The sequence below is a fragment of the Tenrec ecaudatus genome, chromosome 10, assembly GCF_050624435.1.
Source record: "Tenrec ecaudatus isolate mTenEca1 chromosome 10, mTenEca1.hap1, whole genome shotgun sequence".
NCBI classification, from domain to species: Eukaryota; Metazoa; Chordata; class Mammalia; order Afrosoricida; family Tenrecidae; genus Tenrec; species Tenrec ecaudatus.
In genome coordinates, this window is record NC_134539.1 from 39,509,836 (window position 1) to 39,519,037 (window position 9,202).

The window sequence follows — 9,202 nt, forward strand, 5'->3', positions numbered from 1 at the left end:
AGTCCATTAATGTACAAAAGATCCTGTTATTATAAAATCATGACTATCAGGTTAGTGTTAGAGTTTCCACCATATTTTTGAGAAATTGAACAATTTGCATGAAGTCACATAGTCAATGGTAGTTTGGATTTGAAATCCTAATTTTTCCCAGCTGCATCACTGGTAGCAAGAATGCCAAATTTAAAAATTGGCTCACCCAGAGAAGATGAAGCTGCTTTTATTACCTGATGCAAATGAGAGCTACTGATGTAAGAACCCATGCCGTAGAGTCAAATAAACAAAAATTAAATCGAAATCATCACAATTTAAAATGTACTTCTATGCACATCTGTGTTTCCTGGGACCCACAACAGACAGGCTAAAAGCTAAGATATTTTGGAGATAGCCCAGGGAAGCCTATGGTGAATGGTGTTGTGGGAGTTAGAAACTTGCTTTTTATCGCAGCACCATTCCCAATGGGTGTGACATTTAACCACCCAGAGCCCGAGCCTCCTCTTTTGTTCAGTGGCTGTGGTGACAGCTCTTGGCAGTTGTCTACATAGACATGGCAGTGTGCAGACTCACGTGACCCTTTCAAGTTCCAAGGGAATGGGAGGCTTCTTGGGTTATAGGCTCAGTCCCTTTTTAAATAAAAGCTTCAACACTGTCTTTTCTTTGCCTTTATAGTCACATCTTTCAAGTTCAACCCGTATGTAACTGTTTTTGTGGATGGCATTCATATTAAAAGGCATATCTCTAACTCTGGGTCAGCTTTTTTAAAATTACATTTTAATAAATCATTTTCTTGGGGTTCTTACAGCTCTTATAACAATCCACACATCAATTGTATCAAGCACATTTGTGCATATGTTGCCATCATCATTTCCAGAGACATTGTCTTTCTACTTGAGTCCTTGGTATCAGCTCCCCGCCCCCACCATCATCTTACTCTCGTAAACACTTGATAATTTATAAATTGTTTTTATTTTCATATTTTACACCATCCACTATCACCCTTCACCCACATTTATGTTGTTTGTCCCCCCCCCAGGGGTGGGAGAGGGGTTGTATGTTGATCATTGCAATCAGTCCCCCTTTCTCTCCCTGTCCGCCCACTTTCTCTCTACCTTCATGGTATCGCTACTCTCATTATTGGTCCTGAGGAGGTTATCTGTACTGGATTCCTTGTGTCCAGAGCTCTTGTCTGTATCAGTATATATGTTCTGGTCTAGCCAGATTTGTAAGATAGAACTGGGGTTGTGATAGTGGTGGGTAAGAAGCATTAAAGAACTAGAGGAATGTTGCGTGTTTCGTTGGTGCTTTACTGCACCCTGGCTGGGCTGTCTCTTCCTTGTGACCCTTCTGTGACGGGGTGTCCAATTATCTACAGATGGCCTTTGGGTCCCCATTCTGACCCTGCTCGTTCTAATCAAAATAGTTGTTTGTTTTGGGTCTTCTGATGCCTGATACCTGATCCCATCAACACCTCCTATCACATGGGTTGGTGTGCTTCTTTCATGTGGGCTTTGCTGCTAGATGGCCTCTTCTTTAAGTTCAAGTCTTTAAGTGGGTCAGCTTTTTTATGTAGTAGAAGCGCTGTAGGTTTTACCAATATTCAAATGAAAGACGAAAGTCCAACCCTTACCTAACAATTAGCATGGATACAACAAATGGTGCCTTCTCTTCCTCAACCTCTTTGTCTTTATTTTCAGAGTTGCTATTTTGACGGTAATCTTTATGGGGAGAAACCGACAAAAATATATACTGTTTCTAGAGGATCACGGTGTAATGTTTAATGAGGTACTGGATCTATAAAACTCAAACTGATTTCTAAAGAGTCAACTATCTAAGGTCTAATTCTGCTATGCTTATCCCCCACCTGCCAATGCCTGGAGTTACTTGTCACCTTATAACCATGCCCTCCAAAACTCACTGCCATCCACTCAATGCCAATTCCTGGGAACCCGATACACTCCGCTCGTGGACGTTAATTTTGGTGACAATCATGTCCTCCTTTTTTGTAACCCCTTTTAATTGTGAATTAGGTGGGGGTGGTTATATTTCAGACCATCCATTTTGTATTCAATTACAGCAACTACTAATAATTAACACTCCATACCACCACCCCTCCTCCAGCCAAAGAAAAAACACCGAACTTGACTTGCTCACTCCCCTTGTCCTTTTTGTGGATTACTGTCTTCCCTTATCCTCCTTAACACCTCTCTACTGTCTGACCCGTGGTTTCACCTTCGGTTCCTTTGCCCCACCCTGTAACCTTCAAAGTCTGCTTCTTTTATATGAACACCTTTTTCTCATTGTTTCTTCTTATAACCGTGGTTTTATACAAGATTTGTCCTTTCATGCATGGCTAATCTCACTCATCATCATGTTCTGCACATTCATCTACTCCATGAAATGCTTCACACTTTAGTCGCTATTCTTCAGTGATGCATCATATTCCACGGTATGTATGTACCAAAGATTATTTATCCATTCTCCCATGGATGGGCACTTCGATTGCTTCCAGTTTCTTGCCATTGTGAAGAGTGCATAAGTTTGTCTCTGCTGTGTCTCTTTCTTCTTTGGGGCCCATGCCCAGCAGAGGGGCTGCCGGATCACATGGAATTCCTATTCCCAGTTGTTTGAGGTGGTGCTATACGGCTTTACACAAACGGTGCACATTTTTTATAGTCCCACTAGCAGTATATGAGGGTTCCAATCTCTCTTCATCCTCTCCAGAATTTTTTATTTTTTGTTTTTCATATCTTCTTTCTAGATTTGCTGTTAATGCTGGTTTAAGGTAGTATGTTATCTTTGTTTAGATTTGCATCTCTCTGATGGAGATTGAGAGCATTTCTTCATGCTTGTTGCCTTCCAGGATGTCTTTTTGAGATAACTGTCTATTCATGTCCTTTGTCAATTTTTAACTGAATTATTCATTTTTCTCTTCTTGATGTGTTGCAGGTTTCCAGAGATTTTAGAGCTTAGTTATTGCCCAATGTATCATTGCCAAAAATATTGTCCCAGTCTCTTTTCACTGGTTTGATAAAATTTCTTGGTGAGTCTGAGTCTTATTTTTTTGAAGATCCCAGTTATTTATTTTATCTTCTGCTGCAGTGTGTGCTGTTTGTTATGTTTGGTGATACGGTTTTACTCTTTACTGGGGCTCTTAGGTTTGTCTTTGTTTTCTCATTGATGATATTTATAGTTCCATGAACAATCACGCTCTATTAGAATGGACAGATAATTGTCACATTGGTGAGACTATCGGTCCTTCCCAGTTTAGCATCAATTATTACCTTTATTGTTGTAAAAATTAATACGGCCTGTTGGAAAATTTTTGAGGAGAAATGGAGAGAAGGAATTAATTTTCCATTATAAATTTATTTTCCACTTGGATATATAGGGATGAACTCAAGTATCTCACTGAAGGAGTTTTCGACAGCCAAGGGACTAGAAACAACCAATGGAGTCTTAGCAACAAAGAGTCTGAAGTGCAGTAAGAGAAGGGAGAAACAAGTCAACCATGCTCATACTCTGGCTTTACTTCTACGCAAGAAAATTAAAGGTGACATTTCTTCTACATTATGTGATCACCTATACTCAGAAAACGAAGTTCAAGTTAGGGCTGTTATATATGAAAACAGAAACCAAACTCACGGCCGTCTAGTTGATGCCAACACATAGGGGCCCTAGAGGAGAGCTTCGAACTCTCCTGCCAGTCTCCACCACCTTAACTGCTATGGGAACAGAAAGCCCCCTGCCCTCCTCGGAGCTGCTGGGGGGCACCAAGCCAAGCTGCTGACCTTGTGGATTGCAGACTGATGAGGAACCACTGCCCCGACAGGGCGTAGACAATACCTCAGTTGTCTGTCTCTCCGCTGTAACAAGGGCATTGTGAGCTCCTTCTACTAGTTGTTGTCAGAGGACTCAGTTATCAGTAAGCTCTTGGCCTTTTCAGCATCTACCAAGAGTACAAGCTGAGTGCTTGGATCTCCCCATGCCTCTCCTAAACTGCACACTAAGGAATCTCAGTTAGGGTTTGGAGAGGCCAGAGTGGCAGTTGTCGCTTTCTTTTGTTTTTAAGTGGTGTGTGTGTGAAAATCATTCCAATGTAGTGTTTATCCAAATGAGTTATAGACTAAAACATGGCCCAGCACCTGTCAAAGCCTTTTGTTTAAGAAAGATAGTTTGGGTTGCTTTAGAAAGAGACTTGAGGGAGGTCACTTGGGGGATGCGTCAGAAATGTGAAATCCATTGTTCCAGAGATTATGGCTTGAGAAAGAAAACAAAGAGCCCTGGTGGCACAGCGCTTAAGCACTCAGCTGCTAACCAGCAAAGGCTGGTGATTCAAAGCCACCAGTAGCTCCTGGGGAGAAAGATCTGAGAGTCTGTTTCCAGGATGATGGCAGACAGAGGAAACCCTGTGGAGCCATTCTGCTCTGTCTTGTGGGGTCATTTTGAGTCAGAGCTCTACTGCAGTGAGTCTGGTTTATTACATTTTTGTCTTGAAGGGTTTCCCAGTGACAAACCCTTGGCTTACATGATGCCATAATTCACTGAATGGGCTTTGTTATCTTCATTGTGTACATGAGGAATTGATGAGGTTCAGTCATTTGGCTAGATCTGAGTTTGGATCTACTAACTGCAAAGCCATATTCTTCTCACCTTCATTTCGAGTGTGAGTGGAAGCATTATGGTCAGACTGGCTGACTCTAGAAACACTATTCTAATTAATACGCAAGCATGCACAGAGGCACCAAGTCTCTTGATTTTTAAAAAATAATCTTTCTAGATGAATAAATGCAAACTCCAATAGTTTTAATATTTAAGGACATCGTAGGAAATTATTTTCTTAATGTTTAATAGTACCCATAGATAAGCATGGATAGATAGTTTTCTAGTGTCTTATTGGGCCACAAAACACCTTGTCAGATTTCTTTTGTCAATTTCATATGTGACATGAATCCTGCCTAGGCTGCAGCTGTCATTAGAAATAGTACCTTATAACTCAGGATGCTCATTAGGGTCTCTGTTCAACAACCATATACTTGGGGTGTGAAGAAATATTTAAATATTTGAAACCTGGATGGTTTAGCATGGTGCCTTTGGAATAGTCTCACTGAATTGTGCATGTAAAAGATGTTGTAATACCCAATGTTTCATTGTGTGTCTATATCAGAATACAATTTTTTAATCTTCATAGTTCAAAGGAGCCTTCCCTCTGACTGGAGCCTCTTATTTGTATAGTCTGATTGAGTAAGACTTCTATCTTGATCACAGAACAAAAGGAGTTGCCTGATAGAAGTGAACTCATTACAAAATGAGTTTGAATATATTTCAGATTGAGATGTATGAGTTTTTGCTAAACAGATTTATCCTTTGTTAAATAGTCATTCTTGAATGATAAAACTGATACAGGCATTTAAGAAAATTCTCATGAACTTGTTGAATGAAGCAGTATCTTCTTGGAAGTGAACCACTTTTTAAAAATTAAGGGCCACCATCTAGATCTTGTTATTAAAGGAAGAATCACCACTTCCTGAATGTGAAATGCCTTCCAAATGCCTTGACCTTTGTCTTGTGGAATGCTATCATTGAGCATCCCCCCCACAGCAATGCCACCAGGCTGAGCAAGCCTGAGGTGATAGCTGCCCTGATTAGAATTTGTCCAAATGGAACGCGGCCAAGAACCCAGTGGGAAGCCATATTCATCCATTAAAAATGTTGATCAAACGAGGCTGATGTGGGTGAGACTCTACTTATGTAATAATGGCTGCTTTCTTCTGGATTGGGATGACACTTTTCCTTTGAAGAGCTTAAATCAGGTTCTCAACATCCACCTTGCTCCCCATCCCCCCAGCCCCTGCCCTGTGCTAAGGAAAAATGGAGGCAAACATAAATATATTAATATCATTTTAGACAATTATGAATAGCTGATGCCTGAGGCATCCGTTGATAAACGAAGAGCTCAAGGTTTCACAGCTTAAGGCAGACACAGGACGGAAATCCCATTTCTCTGATGGCAATCAGAACTGGGTGGCGACATGCCCTGCTATGACCTTGGATGGTGGCAGATGCTGTGTACGCTGCTTTTCCCGCTCTGAGCCTCCCTTCTTCTTCTGTTTGTTTCTGCTGTGTATTGACACTAGGCTGAGGACGAAATCTTTCTGATAACAAACGCAGTTGCTGCTCATTTGTTTAGAGCAGCCATATCAGCTTCTTCATGTTTTCAGTAACTGACAATATGTCTGTGCTAGCCATGGATTTTCAGGGACCAAATCCACTGAAGTGGACAGCCTAGTCTTTCATTAGAGTCTGGAAGCACTGCCGAAACCTGTTCCCTTTGGGTGACTGCTGGCATTTGAAGTACCGGGGATAACGTGTTCGCCATCACACCAACACAGAAGTCACCAGAGTCCGTTAAACTAACAGGCTCCCAAAGACAAATGGCGAGGATGACAAAGAACTGGGCAGTGTTTTGTTCTGTTGCGCATCGGGTCACTGTGCGCTGGCACCAACTCCATGACCTCTTACCACAACGAAAGATCAGCTTTAACCATTCCTCACATTTCCTCACAGTGGGAGGGATTTGGAATTTTCTCTTGCCCGGATATGGCTTCTTCCTGAAGTCCTTCATCTAGTTGGTGCAATCCTGTTTCTGCGGAGCTTTGAAAATGGTCTGCAGCAATGGCAATCTTCCGTTTTCCAGTGGACCGGCTATTCAATCTCCCTCTTTACGTTTCCCTACTAGCTGCCTGCTGCTTTCTAAATCAAGCTGTGATTTTCCTGGTTTATCAGCCTCTCCATCATGAGGATTAAATTTGCTATTACTGATTTCTTTTTCCCTTTCTTCTTTTTTTAAACTGGTATCTTCCCTAGTGCCCAAATACATCAGCCTCCCTCTGGACGGGGGTGGCTGGAGTGGAAGATATCAGGCAGTGCTAGCAACTCATGCTGAAGACACTTACGGACGGATGGGGTGGGCAGGGGAGGCTCTTATACATTGTTTGATTCTACTTCTACCGTTTGCAAATGATTAAAAATGTCAATAGAGAGTACATACACCATTTCATTCTGATTCTTTCAATACCGATAAATCTGACTTGTTGACATAGTTGGGGACACGTTTTAAAGAAATGAAACTAGCCAATACAACCTTGGGCTATATTTGTCACACAAGAAAAATACGATGATAATAGGAGAGTTATTCTGAATCTACTGAGTGCATTAGGAAAGGCTTTAGCAAAGCATTTGTGTCTGCCTGGGTAGACTAGAGAAGCAAATTCACAGAAACTCATATATGTATGTATGTATGTATATATATAGTTATCTTTTATATATATGAGTTATATATATATGAGTTTTATATAAAGGGTACGTGCACATTAAGAAAGCATCCCAACCCAGTGCTGTTCAAGTCCATAAGTTCAACATTAGCCCATATGTCAACATTAGCCCATATGTTGATTAGCCAGCAATCCACAAAGTCCTCCTCCATCTCACAAAACACATGCAATGATGCTGACTGCAGGAGGAAAGCCCAATCAGTGGGTGTGTAAGCATCTCAGTGCTGGCAGGGGTCTCCATGTTGCATCAGGTTAGGTCCATGTGGCTTCTCCTAAGAGATGTCTTGTAAAAAGTGAGCCTTGCCAGCTGAATCAGGGAACAACTAAGGCAGCTGCACCCTGGTCCGACCATCAGAAAGCAAGAGACCTGAGAACTAGAAAGGTGAGGCTTACAGAGCCATTTATCTCTCTGCCCTTCAATTAATCCCACATGTGTTTTTTGGCCAGGTTGGCACAACAAACCTTAACTATCTCAGCATTTATATACAATGTAAGGAAGAATATAATATATAGAAAATGTAACTTAGAATTTTTTGTATGTTGTGTTAGATTGAATTATTTATCTCAATTCTTCTTTCCTTCTTGTAGAAGTTATATGACCTCATGCCAAGTGAAGTATATTTCTCCAGGCCTTTACTTTGGGCTTGACCAAAGCACTGCTCTGGCTAATGGGATATTAGTGGGTCAAATGTAAATGTACACTTGGAATGTGCTTCCATATCAGGGCTTGCTTGCTCCAACCCTTGTTGTTTAGCCAAAGGAGAACATTCTTTGGAAAGATGCTGGCTCAAGATGTATGAGAAGTGTTCAAATCCGTTCTGGAACCAATCACAGCTAGGAGCCCAGTCGAATTGACCTCAGCTTAAATCAGATGATTTCTAGTGATCTGCAGTTCCATGAGTGAGAAATAAATGCTATATTTTATGTTGCTAAGATTGCTATGCTGATATGGTGGTCATCTATTGTGTGATAACGTAACTAATTGTTATTGCTTGGTACTGTAGCTTTGGTTCCTACTCATAGTGACCCAGCATACAACAGACTGAAACAATGTTCTTATGTTTAAGCCATTAATGCAGCCCCGGTGTCATTCCACATCGATGGCAGCCTTCCCCTTTGGTGATGCTCTCCTACTTTACCAGACATGAAGTCTGTGGGGAGAACTAAACCCCCCACAAAACTTCATTCAGATGCACCGTGTCCACTTTTGGGTATCCTGTGCGGTGGTGTAAACAACATCATTGATTGCTAACTGACAGGCTGGAGGCTCGACTCCAATCAGAGGTATCTTGGAAGAAAGGCAAAGTGATAGCCTTTTGAATAATTAACTGTTGAAAATTCAAGGGAGCGCAGTTCTTTTATAGTACACATAGGTTCACCATGTTAGAAATAACAGAGAAGTACATGGGATTTCAGAAATAGAAAAAGGAGAATGTGAACATTTAGAGCCACTTCAGCCTGCTTCACACCACACGCACACACCATTTGTCAAAGTCAGATAGAAATTTGTACACATTATGCTAAATAGACAGGATTTGGGATGGCAGAAATGTTACTTGATTTCTCAGCGCTGAAAATCACCAGCTTTCAAATTTCCATTTCTACTGATGATGAAAAACTTCAAAGGGTAAATTTACGGAAATTCGGTCTCTTTGGATTTAACACATTCCCTGAGGGTTCTTTTTATTTCCCTGTTCTTTCCTTTTCTAGGGTGGTGTGTTAGTCTGGGTAAACTAGGGAAACAAATCCACAGGAACTCATATGTGTAAGAGAGAGTTTTATAGAAAGGGTAAGTGCACATAAGAAAACATCCCCACTCAGTGCTGCCCAAGCCCATAAGGCCAACATTAACCCATATGTCCAACATCCCAACC